The sequence below is a fragment of the Symphalangus syndactylus genome, chromosome 22 (genome assembly GCF_028878055.3).
Source record: "Symphalangus syndactylus isolate Jambi chromosome 22, NHGRI_mSymSyn1-v2.1_pri, whole genome shotgun sequence".
NCBI classification, from domain to species: Eukaryota; Metazoa; Chordata; class Mammalia; order Primates; family Hylobatidae; genus Symphalangus; species Symphalangus syndactylus.
The window spans coordinates 50,291,603-50,306,902 of NC_072444.2; positions in this window are offsets into that span (position 1 = coordinate 50,291,603).

A 15,300-nucleotide genomic window follows, 5' to 3' on the forward strand; every position below is an offset into this window, starting at 1 on the left:
GATTATCACTTCCTCCAGGAAGCCTTCCTGGACCACAACCGATCTCCTGGATCACAGCCCATCTCCAACAACTTCCACGCCATCGTGTGTGTCTGTCTGACGCACTCAACACTTTACATTTTGATGATCTGTTGGTGTGTCTCTCTTACTAAATTGTGAGGCCCTGGAGGGCAGGAGCAATGTCTTAAGTTTTGGGAATCCCACGACCTAGCAGAGGGCTTACTTTAGACAGTCTGGGGGAGTCTAGACTCCCATTTTCTCCATCACTCTCTGCTCTTTCCTACCTTCAAATAAACAGTCAAGTCACATCATAAAACAGTGGATCTGCTTCAAACAAGTCCCTTAACCATAACCCTGGACCAGACTGCAGCCCCAGAACCTTCCAACCTAGAAATCCCTTGCTGCCACTGAGGAGCTCAGGAAGACACATGGCATGACTGGTGAATCCAGGAGTTCCCTTAGTGCCCTTCCTTTCCCTCATGCAGCACATCCAACTAACCCAGAGTCCTTGCCCCTCTTCCTCCTAAGCCTGGCTGCTGGGTCACTCTCTTTGTCTGTCCTGCCCCATGCTGGCCTAGGCCTCCAGCTCCACAATCCCCCCAGTCTCCTCCAGAGTGGTTAATGCTTATGACCCTCTCCAAGGACCACGGTTCTGATCAGGGCACCTGTTTGTTTGTAATCCCCTTCCCTGTCTTCTTCTAAGGAAGTTCAGCTCAAAAATTCACTGTTCCCAAGGGCCCTGCCAGCCCTGTCCCCTCTGCCTTCAACTGCCTCTTCTGTACTGACCTCTAGCACATCCCCTGGGACACATAGCTGTGTGGTAATGGCAGCTCTGCCTCCCTCAACCATAGGACCAAGGTCCCATCATCTGATGCCTAGTAGGCCTTCAGCTCTTGTCTGTTCCCTTTATCATCTCTTCTCTTTCCCAGGACACTTGGCTCCTAGGCCTCCTCAGCAGTGACCTGCTGTGTGATTTTTTTTTTTTTTTTTTTTTGAGATGGAGTCTCACTCTGTCATCCAAGCTGGCATGCAGTGATGTGATCTTGGCTCACTGCAACCTCCACCTCCCGATTTCAAGCAATTCTCCTGCCTCAGCCTCCCCAGTAGCTGGGACTACAGGTATGTGCCACCACACCCAGCTAATTTTTTTTGTATTTTTAGTAGAGACAGGGTTTCACCACGTTGACCAGGCTGATCTCGATCTCCTGACCTCAGGTGATCCGCCCACCTTGGTGTCCCAAAGTGCTGGGATTACAGGGGTGAGCCACCACGCCTGACCCTGCTGTGTGATTTTAGCTCTGCCCTCGGCGTGCTCATGAATCACGCTGGAGGGCCCTGTGTGGTCCTTCCACGGCTAACGCATCATGGGCCTGTTCGGGCATTTTTCTCCGCTTCACTCTGCCATCTGTGTGTGGGATGACGAGGAAAGCCCACATGAAGCCATTGTTTCCTACCTGTTTATTGAGGGCTCCAGAGTGCTCTTCAAAACCATCGTCTTCCTGCCCTTTTCAGCAGACAGCAGCATCTCAGGGATGCCTTCTCCTCCCAGAGGGGCCGGAGGTGGGCAGGGAACAGAAACCTCAAAGAGTCCTGCAGCTCTCTCAGCAGGAAGCAGCCCCAGCCCTTCTCGAGGCGTGTGCCCGAAACGCACTTCTTCTAGCTGGAGCTGGATATCAAATCCTATTGTACATTCGCCTCAGAGTTTCAATTCAAAGATGGCACTCCCACAGATAGAAATTTCAAATTCTTAACAAAAAATAAAGAAGGGCTCGTGTGAAGGAGGCATTCTGAATTTGACAAGGTGTTATCTGGCCATTTACCACCTCCGTCCTCCTCCAAGCATGGTCTCGGGGCCCACGGTAGCGTTGGCATCACCTGGAATACGCACTGGAAATGCAGACTCCCAGGCCGCACCCCAGATCTGCTGAATGGGCGTCTCTGGGGTGGGGCCCAGCAGTCTTTGTTTCAGCAGCCCTCCAGAGGCTTCTTCCAGCTTGAGAAGCACTATCCTAACCTACAGCTTTGAGTATTTGGAGGAATTACCTAGTTCTGAAATATCCTGGGAGAATCAGGACAAGGGCAATGAATGGCTTGCTTTCTTCTTAATTCAAGCCTAAACCAGATGTCCTGAAATTAACATTAGCTGCATCAGAATCCCTGGAGAGCTTGTGAAAGCACAGCTTGCTGGGCCCCACTCTCAGAGCCTCTAATTCAGTAGGTCTGAGGGCTGGAGGGACCTGGGAATTTGCATTTCCAAGTTCACAAGGGATGAGGATGATGTGTTGCTTGTCCACATTTTGAGAACCATTGTCCTAAGCAATTTCTGAAATAAATCGACTGTCGAATGGACACCAGCATGGACACTTTGTACTGAGCATCAGATTAGTACCCTGTTGGTTGATACCCTATTCTTTCAGGGGTTTGAAAATTTTTGTTTGTTTTAAAAATAAGGCCAAAGAGGCCAGGCACCGCGACTCACGCCTGTAATCCTAGCACTTTGGGAGGCCAAGGTGGGAGGATCACTTGAGATCAGGAGTTCAAAACCAGCCCGGCCAACATAGTGAAACCCCATCTCTACTAACAATAAAAAAATTAGCCAGAAATCGCTTGAATCCAGAAAGCAGACGTTGCAGTAAGTCGAGATTGTGCCACTGCACTCCAGCCTGGGCAACAGAGCAAGACTTTGTCTCAAAAAAATAAATAAATAGGCCGGGCACGGTGGCTCATGCCTATAATCACAGTACTTTGGGAGGCCGAGGTGGGTGGATCACCTGAGGTCAGGAGTTCAAGACCAGCCTGACCAACATGGTGAAATCCTGTCTCTACTAAAAATATAAAAATTAGCCGGGCGTGGTGGCACACCCCTTTAATCCCAGCTACCCGGTACGCCGAGGCAGAATTGCTTGAGCCTGGGAGGCAGAGGTTGCAGTGAGTCGAGATCGTGCCGCTGCACTCCAGCCTGGCTGACAGAGCGAGACTGTCTCTAAAAAATTAATAAAATAAAAATAAATAAATAAATAAATAAATAAATAAATAAAAGTAAGGTCAAAGGCTTTTAGTGGTAATAGCTCATTGTGCCTCAGCTTACTCACCTGTATAATGGGCAGATCACAGTACCTACCCCAAAGGATGGTTATGAGGCTTAAACACACAAATCCACCAAAAAGCACCTAGCTGTGTGTCTGGCACACAGGCATATCCCCTCTAAATATTAGCTATACTGTTATAATCTCACATTTGTATTGGACTAGAAAATGAGTGCCATGTTTCCTTGTGCAAATCCCAAATCATACGGAACACATATGCAAAGTGAGAGTGAATTGCATTTCTGTTCAAAAGAGTGAGTGGGAAGAAAGTTTTTCTCAGCTCTTGTGGGCACGTCCCTGGAGGCAAGTGTTTACACATGCTCGGCCATACTGGGCTGAGCCAGGGCTTAGGGCCCCAGAGATGAGCTTCAGACAGAACAGCATGGATGGACTAAGAGTTAGAAAAGGTGGTGTTAAAACAGAAGGTTTCCCAGGCCCAATTTTTATTTAGTTGTTTTTTTGTTTGTTTTTTGTTTTTTTTTTTGAGGCAGAGTCCTATTCTGTTGACCAGGTTATAGTGCACTGATGTGACCACAGGTCATTGCAGCCTCGACCTCCCAGGCTCAAACAACCCTTCCACCTCAGCCTCTCGACTAGCTGAGACTACAGGTGCGCACCAACATGTCTGGCTAATTTTTTATTTTTTGTGGAGATGGAGTTTCACTATGTTGTCCAGGCTGGTCTCGAACTCCTGGACTCAAGCAATCCTTCCACCTTGGCCTCTCAAAGTGCTAGGATTACAGGTGTGAGCCACAATGCCTGGCCATATTTTTTTGTTATTATAAAAGCAATATACACACTCATTGCAAAAAGTGACCAGGTTACAGGCCTCTGTCTCCTTCAGGGTCCCGGGTGGTGGCCACTCGTGATGTGTTGGGTGTTCTCCATTTTCTACTAATGCAGAAGTGTACAAGAATAATATCCTTGTTTTTCCTCCTTTGGGGCAAGTTGAATATCCACAATACTGATCACAGATGATCTGCGCTGGTCTTCAGAAAAGAGCTCTAACAGATATGAGTTGGTGGTTTCAGTGATGTTTAAGGCCTAAAAAGTGTCTGCTCCCACTCTCCCTGAAAATCAAGACATCCTAATAACGAGTCAGGATAGGGAAGTCTTTCCTCTTCCCTGAGAGGCCGAAATGTGCTCCAGCCCCAGGCGACTGAGCTGATCAACAGAGCTCAGTTGAGTCATGGAGAAAGGGTCAAGCGATCCCCTGAGGGGAGAGCCTCACTTGAACAATGCCTCACTGGGGAAAAGAACTACCAGCTTCATGTGAGTGGAGAAGCTTCTCTGCTCCCTGCTTTCTCAATTCTGGCACATCCTGTCTGCAAAGTCCTGCAAAGTCTGCCCCCAAGATGTCCCTGCATTACAGACCTGACCGCAGGCCAGGGGTCACGGGCATTGTACCAGCAGCAAAAGCAAGTGCCCCTGGCAGGATGGAGGCTCTCTGGACCTACTTCAGAGCAGCCTGTCCTCTTGACAGCTCCTGCTCGCCTTCCCAGCCTGCCCAGGCTGCAGAACACTTCTGTTTCTCATTTCCTTTTTAAGAGAGAGAGATTATCATTATCTTTTCCAGCTACCCACCAGCAATTCTACATTTTACCCTGTCATCCCTTCATTTACAATCTCTATAAGGCCCCATCTTGGTCTTAGCACACCAGATCCCATAGGATCCTAGCCCTTCCTCCCACTCACCTCTCCTGCCTCTGCCCTCCCACTTCAAGCTCCAGACCCATTATTTGGGTCATTTGTGCTCCCACCTCAGAGGCTTCACGCCTCCATTCTCCCTGCCAGGATCCTCTGGTCTGCCCTCCACTTTTCCCCCTTCCAGCATCAGCCGAGATGTCTGCCACTCACCCCTGGAAACCTCACCTTTTAAGTGTTCCCATCGTCTTCCCCTCCACTTTCCAGAATTACCCATCCTTTCAAAAAATATATAAACTGGATTGTATTATCCGTATTGTTCTGAAAGTTGCTTTTCCTTTGGACATTTTTCTTGACCACTCAGAGCTGCCTGGTATCCCACAGAAAGGAAGTACCATGATGTAGTGGCTGATTCCCCTGCTGATAGACACTTAGGGTTGTTTCTATGTCCATCAATACAGAGAATGTTGCGAAGACCATTGGTGTGCACACACCTCTGCACAGATATGGGAGAATTGTTTAGGATAGAGACCTGAGGGTCGAATTGCTGGGTCAGGCGGTCTGTGCACACTTTGCATTTTTTTCAAAATGCAATTTCCAAGTGCTCTCCAAATGTTAAGTACCTGTTTTTACTTCCACCAATTGCAAAATGGCCTTCACTTCTTCACTACTTCAAGGCTGAGTAGTAAAGCCTCTTGGAATTGAAAACTGGAACCCTGCTTTGATAGGGATAGTTGGCAGTGTCTCTCAGTGGTTGAGTTCCCGTGACTTTTCCTCTCCTTCCCACTAGTAGGGATGCTCTGGGCTTTAGGATCAAGACCGTCTTTAGGGGGCTGGGGCACAACTGAGATGGGGATTAGAAGAGGAACCCAAGACCTTTAGTACTTTATGGAAAAACCATTTTGTTTTGCTGATTGACTTGCAGGAGTTCTGCCAATGCCTTCTGGTTTTGTTTTGTCATTTCTGTGGCCTTGGAAGTGGCAGGTGCCCAGATAATGTGCATGTGAATCTGCCAGTGGGTCAAAGGAGGGGGCAGGTAGGGAACCTGGTGGTGGCAGCCACAAAGGCTTCAGCCTGGAATAGCTGTGTCGGGGTCTCATTTTCCTGCATTCACGCATTCGTTCGTTAAACAGTCCATTCACCCCTAAAATAATTACTGAGTGCTTTCCTGTGCCAGACACTGTGCTTGACTTTGGGATGCAGAGTCATTAAAGGAAAAGGCGGGCAACTGGCAGCAAGGAGAGGGTGTTCCTAGCCCCAAGGTAGGAAGGTGCAGAGTGTGGGGATTGAGAGGAGGGTAGGCAAAGCCAGGGACCACAGCTTTTGAAAAGTGTCACAAGAACAGTGAGAAGCCACTGAAGTATGTAAGCAAGGGTCAAGGAACAGGATTTGGTTTGTGATATTAAAAGACCCCTACAATTACTCAGGGACGTGAGGGCCCAGGACTGCAGGCTTGGAGGAAGGAGCCCGGGGTCAACACTGGCTCAAGCCAGGAAACCCTGGGCAGTAGACTCGCTGGGTTCCATCTCCTCTGGATAATCTGAATTCCTCCTGTGTTCCTGGCGTGGGGCTAGAGTTAAATGACCATGGCCTTGGAAATGGGCAAGTGCTGGGAAAAGGGCTCCTGGCGGCCAGCCACTGCACTGCCAGGCCCACGGATGTGTGCTCCATTTGTCCTTGGAGAAGGGCAGGGAAAGGACACTGGAGGGATCAGCCAGGCGGGACAGTAGGCCTGGAAGCATCAGGGTTTCCCTTTTACACCCCTACCCTTCCACTCTGCCCACCCAAAGCCCAGGAAATACAGCAGAGGTTTTCCAACTTTACTAGGCAAAAGTGTTGCAAAATGTAGTTGCAGAATCTATCTGACATCACAGATTAAACTAGTCCCTGCACCCATTACCTCCTGTAATGCTCAAAGCAGCCCTGCAAGAGGTGGCACGTTCCCTACTTTAAGAAAGGAGCAGCCGGGCGCGGTGGCTCACACCTGTAATCCCAGCACTTTGGGACTATGAAGCGGGTGGATCTTGAAGTCAAGAGATCGAGACCATCCTGGCCAACATGGTGAATCCCCGTCTCTACTAAAAATACAAAAATTAGCCAGGAGTGGTGGCATGCACCTGTAGTCCCAGCTACTTGGGATGCTGAGGTGGGAGAATGGCTTGAACCTGGGAGGTGGAGGTTGCAGTGAGCAGAGATGGTGCCACTGCACTCCAGCCTGGAGACAGAGCGAGACTCCATCAAAACAAAAACAGAAACAAAAACAAAAAATCCCGGGTCTAATTGGAGTCTCCTCACCCTTCTCTGGCCTCTCAGAGGCTTGGCCAGAAAGGCCTTTCCAGGTGTCCAATGACAGAAGGGTCCTTTAGGCCCCTGACCTCTGTCCTCAGCTGAGCTGCCCATGCTCACTGTCCTGGTGGTCAGCACATGAGGTCCCTCCAAATGCAGGTGAACCTTGGAGGCTTGTCACCTGCTAGCTCCCTGGAGTGTGTGCTGCTGGAAGACCAGCCTCTACTGGGACTCACCTGTCCCTTCCCCCACTACACTGGGGCGTGGCCTGGCACACAGCAGACCTACAAGGGGGCACAGTGAGTCACTGTGGGGTCACTGAGAGACCTTGGCAGAGATCCTGGTGACCTGGTGTCTTTCAGTGTGGCCTAGTGAAAAGTGAAAAGCCCAGGTTCTGAGCCACAGCTGGAACCCCTGGATTCCAGGAGTGCAGAGATAAAGGCTTCTGTGGGGGAGGGGGTGGAGTGCTTCAATGCATGGCCTCTGGGGCCAAACGTGGCCATACACTAATCCTGTGACGGACAAGTCACCTGGTTTCTCTGTGCCTCAGTTTCCCCACCAGTAAATGAGGATATATTAGAAGCTACCTCATAAGGTTTCCTTGAAAGGAAATGCGTTAACATGTACACCATGCTTAGACCAGTTAACTTGTATAATGTGCTTAGACTAGAGTCTGGCAAACGCGTAGTTTTTAATCCTATCCTGCCCTCAGGGGCGTAGAGTTTAGCAAAGGGACTGATACACAGCTATGAGAGCGTAGATACACTCCCCAAGAGGGGACTGCGTCCCTGGCATAAGCTTGGACCTTGCGTTTTTGAAGCCATGGAGGCCCATTTTCAGACCCCGATAGCTTCTGATTCTAATTGGGGAAAGATTGCTCTTTGCTTTGGGAATGTTTAAAAGTCAAAGTCAGAAATCCTATTTCCGAGCTGAAAGTTTTCACCCCAAGCTCAGTTGTCCTGTTTGTAACTGTAGATGGTCATTCTCACTGGGAGCGCTGTTGGGTCCAAGAACGTGAACTTGATGACAAGGGAGGAGAGCCCGTCACCGGGAATGAGGTAGGCACTGTGTATGGCCGTTGACGGGCAGAGAGAGGGCTGGGGGCGGGGCAGGGCAGGATCCTGGTCCCAGGGATTTGGGCCAGGTAGTTGGCTGCCCCGGTGCAGGGCAGCAGACCAGCCTGGGGAGCACCCTGTGGACTTATTGGGTGGGCCTGACCAGCAGGCCACAGAGCAGGGGCCCTGTCCAATTTGAAGATTTTTCTCTTCTGCACCGTAATTCCCTCCTGCCATTCTCAAACCTCTGGAAAAGTTTGTATCTGGTGCTCGCCATGTTTGGGGAATCATGGAGCCACCTGTGGCAGTGGGACAAGGAGGCGAGGAGCAGTGAGGAGTGAGAGATGGCAGGACAGAAAAGGTGGCTCCAGCAATGTGTGATGTAGCCAGCAGCAATGACAGTGTCAGCAGCTGGGCCTGAAGCTGTCCTCAGAAATACTCGGGGGCAGGAAACCAGGCAATGGCTGGCCTTCCTGGGGTCTCAGCCCATTACTCCTTGAGCATTAAAGGGAAGAATGGCCTTGAAGGCTAGAGAACTAATGAGGTAAAGGGTGGATTCAGAATTGACTCAGCTGCAGAGTAAGGAAGGCCAGAGCTCAGAGGGCTTCCCAGAGGTGGTGACTCATGAGCAGAGTTTTGAAGGATGAATGGGAGTTTGGCAGTAAACCAGATGAGGGATGTTATTCCTACTGCTCTCTTCAGTTGTCCCCCATTACGCCTCAGCTGGAAAATTTGTGCAGGCCTTTAAGAGACCCCCAAATCCCAGACGAAGGCCCCCACCCACTTGGAGCAGAAGAATGTGCCTTTTTGAGTTGTCTGTAGGGAGGGACGGATTTCTGGCTCCCCTGGGCTCTGTTGGGCTTTATAAGTCTGGCAATGAATACCATTCTCAATCCCATCTCAGGCATTTTGGATTCAGTAGAGTGCTTATAGATTGCTTTTGTCAAAATGTGTGAATTCTCCTGGGGGCGGGGAGATTTATTCAGTCTTCCTCTTTGCCGAGTTGGCTCTTATTTGCCGTTACCTGCAAAAATATATTTCTTGGGCCCAGTTCCCAGAGGAGCGATGTTAGGTCATTACTCTGTGAATTGTTAGCCTGTAAAGGAGCCATTCCTCACTCACCCTCGACTCCACAGTGGTGGTTCGGCCCCCAGGTCACTTCAGGCCCTCCTGTTATGACCGTCCGTTGTGGTGTCACGCAGGTGATGGCTCTGCATGCGCAGAAAGTGGACACTTGGGAATTATTTGTGGGTGCACATTAACCACTTCACCCCGCCTCTGCTTTAATATGTGATGCAACGGAACCAGCCACGGCAGAGGAAGAAGCAGAATGATATCGGCATTCAGAGTTGGTCAGAAACTTTGAGTGTTTCTGCCCACGATCCCTCGAGGGGGAAGTCACTGGGTACGCTGGCGCCCATCTGCATTCTTTCCTCTTCCGAAATGTGTCAGGGTCTGCAGGCCACCAGGGCCTGGGGGTGCCACTCACACCCCTACCAACATCACTCCGTTACTGGTGAGCTGTGAGCGAGCAGTCCATACGGAAGTTGTCAAGGCTGGACACAGCAGGTCAGGAATGTGGGTGGCTTCCATTGTCACATGCCTTCCCCCTACACAGCAGCCCCTCCCCAGTGATAAGCCCTTTGCATCCACCCCTCCTCCATCAAAGCTGGCCTGAGCAAGGACCCCTGGCCTCAAGGCCTGACTAGGGTCCATGGAGAGACCCACTGAGCAATTAATTCTCCTCAAATGTTAATGGCACCCTGTCCCCTCCAGGGATGTTCCGTCTTCAGTATTAGCACAGGCCTGTAGTTAAACCAGTGGTTCTCACACAGGGCATTTTGCTCCTCCTACCCTCACTCCCATCTCAGAGCAATTTGGCAAATGTCTGGAACATTTTTGGTTGTCACAACTCAGGAGAGGGAGGTTATTGGCATCAGTGAGTAGAGGATGGAGATGCAGAAAAACATCCTACGGTGCACAGGACGGTCCTCGCCGCAAATAATTATCTGGGCCCAATGCCAATAGTGCCAAGGTTGGGAAACCCTGAGTTAGAAAGAGCTGATTCCAATCTGGCAAAAAAAGCCACCTTCTGTCCCTTCAGGGAGGGTGAGCCTAGGAGGAGAAGCAGCTGGAAGGCAGGGTAGGGAAGGGACTTTTGCAGCCCTCTATCCCATCCTCAGGTTGCGGGATGGTCAGGGACTCCTCTGGGTGCAGTGCTGGCCAGTAGAAGTTTCTGTGGTGGTAGGAATGTCTCATACTTGGGCTGTCCGGCTTGTTAGCCACTTGCCACCTGTGGCTATTGAGTAGGGCTGCGGGTAGAATTTTTACACTCATTTAATTTTGATTAGTTTACAAGTAAGCATAAATAGCTGCAGGTGGCTAGTGGCCGCCCTATTGGACAGTGCAGGTCTAGAGCCCTCAAATAGTCCCTGCCCCAGTGTGTCATACCGGCTGGGAGATGCTGCATTCACATGAGGTGCTAATGGCTGCTAGGGAAAAGTCCAGTCCTCCTTCCCACAAGATTTCCATCTGAATGAGGGGGCTAAAATCAAAAGTCCCCGAGCAGGGATACCTGGGCGCTGCCTGTGCAGTGTGGTGTGGCCAGCTTACCTGTTGCAGCCTGTATGGAGATGCCACGCAGCCCCAGACCTCAGCAGCTCTGTCTGCAGAGCTTGGAGCCAATTCTGTCCCCAGGAGGCCTAAGGAGCTTTCAGAGCTTTTTGGAGCTTTCACTCCCAGCCAGTCACAGAAGAAGGTTAACCAATGGAGCTGGGGAAGATAGTCTCTGGCCAGATGCAGGACTTCAGGGAGGGTTGAAACCTACGGGATCCCAATGTTGACCTATTAGACGCTGGCTCCAGCTCCCCCGCCACTGTCACCCCAGGGTGAGGACACCAGAATTCCCTTAGAAGTGTAAGGCGGCTGAGAGGTGACCCCCTGCTCTCCCCACCAGGCTCGGAGTCCAGACGTTCAGATGACAGTGAGACCCTCTCAGGCTCCATGTAAAACTTAGATTTTTTTAGGAGACTTAGATAGTTTATAAAAGACTTTATTCTACCTTTGTAATAAAATACTAATACTGACAAGGCAAGGGTTAAATCCCCAAGGGAGACTTGATTCTGGCAGAGGAGGTGGGGGATTAGTTCAGGCTCTTCCTAAGGCATCTGGTACTACTCTTCATAATAATAATTTTTAAATAACAGAGAGCATGGTGGCTGGAGTCCCAGCTACTCAGGAGGATGAGGTAGGAGGATCGCTTGTGCCCAGGAGTTTGACATCAGCCTGGGTAACATAGCAAGACTCTGTTTCTAAAAGTAAGTTTTTTTGTTTGTTTGTTTGTTCTTTTGAGAAACAATCTGGTTCTACTGGAGTGCAGTGGTGTTATCTCTGCTCACTGCAGCCTCGACCTCCTGGGCTCAAGCAATCCTCCTGTCTCAGTCCCCCAAGTAGCTCGGACTACAGGTGTGTGCCACCACGCTCGGCTAAGTTTTGCATTTTTTGTAGAGATGAGGTTTCGCCATGTTGCTCTGGCTGGTTTCCAACTCCTGAGCTCAAGCGATCCATCTATCTTGGCCTTCCAAAGTGCTCGGATTATAGGCATGAGCCACTGCGCCCTTCCTAAAAAATTTTTTTTAATTGGCCAGGTGTCATGGTGTGTGCCTCTAGTCCCAGCTCTCAGCTACTTGGGAGGCTGAGGCAGGAGGATGGCTTGAGCCCAGGAGTTTGAGCCTGCAGTGAGCTATAATTGCACCATTGCACTCCAGTCTGGGCAACAGAGCAAGCCCCTGTCTCAAAACAAACAAACAAACAAATAAAATTTAAGTGGAAATATACAGATTTCTGCATGGTGTTAAGGAAAAAATTTATTCAACAACACTTCTTCAAGCTCGGTAAGGAAGACTTTCCTCAGGACCATTGGGAGAGGTAGAGGGGCCACTGCAACCGGACCCTGCAGTGGGGGAGGTGTTGGGTTCAACTCCAAAAGCAGCACAGGCAAGTGGGGCTGTATAGCCGACAGGCCGCGTGGGGTCAGCAGATGGAAAATTACTAAGAGGCAAGTTCAAGGGTAAGGGGAATCCTGGCTAAACCCAGCCAACAGGATTCTTGATGAAGGCAGGCCAAGGTGATCAGACATCACCTGGGGGAGGAGGAACCCTATTGAATATTAAGGGGAGCATATGTTGAAAGTGAGGGCTCTTGCTAAACTGGGTTAGCGGGGTTCTTCCTAAAACTGGATTTTACAAAGAAGTACACTAATGGGCCTAGAGAAGGTTCAGGAGCTGGACTGAAGTTTGGTTAAGCAAAGACTCTTTGTCAGTCGCTAATTTCCCAACTGCCTTTATGTCTTTGCTCAAATATCACCTTCTGTAAGCGGTTGGCCGTGACCACACCCCCAGGAAGCCTGGGCCCCTGCCTCGCTCCCGTTTGTTTTTCCCATAGCACGTCTCATGCCACAAATCCCTCTAGAATGTGCTTATTTACTCAATGGATTTCTGTTGTCTGCCTTGCCCCACCAGCACCCAAGCTTGACGAGGGTGTTTTGTCCCCTTCAGGAGCCTAAGTGTTAACAGTCACATCTGCCAAGTGAATGACCAGATGTCAAGTGCCGTGGGTGAGCTGATGTGTGCCACCTCCTGGCTTTTGTCACACCAGGAGGAGGAGCCGAGCTTTGGTGACCTGCCCAGAATGACGCACCCACTGTGCAGGAGTTAAGCCCCTGTGCCTGCCCCTGCCCACAATTCTCCTGCCTCCAGGCCCCTTGAAGGAGCAGCACAGTCACAGCCATGGCACTCCCTGTGGGCCTGGCAGCAAAGTCACACATACCTCACCTCTCAGAGAGATTTCGAGCTTCCAGGGAAGGATAAGGGATGTTTAAACTACTAGAAGTAATTGTCCAACAGAACATAACCTGAAAAAGCCAAATGAACAGAACACAGCTCTGAAACAAGAATAGGAATCAATGAGAGAAGAAGATTCTAATTATAGAACCCTGAATCTACTCACAACCTTCCCCAGAAAGCATCTTTTAAGTTGAGTAAGGCCAACTTCATTTCCAAGCACTGACTCAAAGGACATTTCCAGAGCAGAGAATTCTAGAATGTTTCTTGATAATCCAATCTGGGTCACTCTTAAAAAATATTTTAAATTTACTTCTTATCTATCGCTGTAGAAAGCGAGAAGAGAGGGGGTAAGTCCAGGAGATGTGAATGGGGAGAGAAAATGTGCTATCTGTCGAGATATTTCAAAGGGACACCCATTTCCACACCCATTTCCACCTACACGTTCCAGTTACTACGCTGCATAATGCGTTGCCCAGAAAATTCACAGCTTGGAGCAACCTTCTTAACATGCTCACAGATTCTATTGGTCAGGGCTTCAGACCTGTTGGTCAGGGCCCAGCAGAGGATGGCTCATCTCTGCTCCACGCTGTCCCGACCTCAGCCGGGAAGACTCCATGCCAGGACTTGAGCTGGAGCTGCTGAGCCGAGCATCTTCCCGTGGGCCATCTGTGACACTTGGGCATCCTCCTAGCACGGCCACCTTGAATGGTGCTCAGACGTCATCCTTGACAGCTCAGGGACACAAAAGCTAGTGACTCCGCAAACAAGCAGAAGCCTAATCAAAGACCTTTTGAGAAGACTTTTCAAAGGGACCCAGGCTTGGAAGTCACTCTGTGTCACATCTGCCACACCGTTTGGGTGACAAATTAGTCACACAAATCCATCCAGATTCAAGCTCCAAGGGGTAGAGATCACTCGAAGAATTTGTAATCATACAAAGGAAGAACAAACAGCTCTGAATCGTCACCCCATTAAACTATTTTTTTAACTAAAGACATTGTCTTCAGTCTTTTATTGTTTGCTCATAATGTGAAAATTATTTTACTTTTAAAAATTGTGTTAAAACGGCCGGGCGCGGTGGCTCACGCTTGTAATCCCAGCACTTTGGGAGGCCGAGGCGGGCGGATCACGAGGTCAGGAGATCGAGACCACGGTGAAACCCCGTCTCTACTAAAAAATACAAAAAATTAGCCGGGCGCGGTGGCGGGCGCCTGTAGTCCCAGCTACTCGGAGGCTGAGGCAGGAGAATGGCGTGAACCCGGGAGGCGGAGCTTGCAGTGAGCCGAGATTGTGCCACTGCACTCCAGCCCGGGCGACAGAGCGAGACTCTGTCTCAAAAAAAAAAAAAAAAAAAAAAAAAAAAAAAAAAAAAAAAAAAAAAAAAAAAAATTGTGTTAAAACATATGTAACATAAAATTTACCATTTTAATTTTTTTTTTTTTTTTTTTTTTTTGAGAAGGAGTCTCGCTCTGTCACCCAGGCTGGAATGCAGTGGTGCGATCTTGGCTCACTGCAACCTCTGCCTCCCATGTTCAAGCAATTCTCCTGCCTCAGCCTCCTGAGTAGCTGGGATTACAGGTGCCCACCACCACACTCGGCTAATTTTTTTGTATTTTTAGTACAGATGGGGTCTCACCATGTTGGCCAGGCTGGTTTCAAACTCCTGACCTCAAGTAATCCACTCGCCTCGGCCTCCCAAAGTGCTAGGTTTACAAGCATGAGCCACAGTGCCCAGCCCATTTTAATTATTTTAAACTGTACAGTTCAATGGCATCAAGCACATTCCCATTGTTATGCCACTGTCACCATCATCCATCTGTAGAACTCTTTCATCCTGTAAAACTGAAGCTCTGCACCCACTAAACAGCAACACCTCGTTCCCCATCTCCCCAGCCCCCAGCAACTGCTATTCTACTTTCTGTCTCTATGATGTTAACTACTTTAGGACCCTCACATAAGTGGAATGAGGCAGTATACGTCCTTTTGCGACTGCCTTATCTCACTCAGCGTAATGGCCTCAAAGGTCTATGTTTTGGCATGTGTCAAAATTTCTTTCTTTCTAAGGCTGAATGGGATTACATTGCATGGAGAGGCCACATTGTATTTATCCTCTCATCCGTTGATCCGCACTTCGGTTGCTGTACCTTTTGGCTACTGTGAATAATGCTGCTATGAACTTCCGTGTACAAACATCTCTTCTATCTCTGCTTTCAATTCTTTGGGGTATATTCTCAGAAGTACAATTGCTGGATCCTATGGTAATTTTATTTTTATTTATTTATTTGTTTGAGACGGGATCCTTCTCTGTTGCCCAGGCTGGAGTGCAGTGGCATGATCACAGCTCACTGTAGCGTCTGCCTCCTGGGCTCAGGTGATCCTCCCACC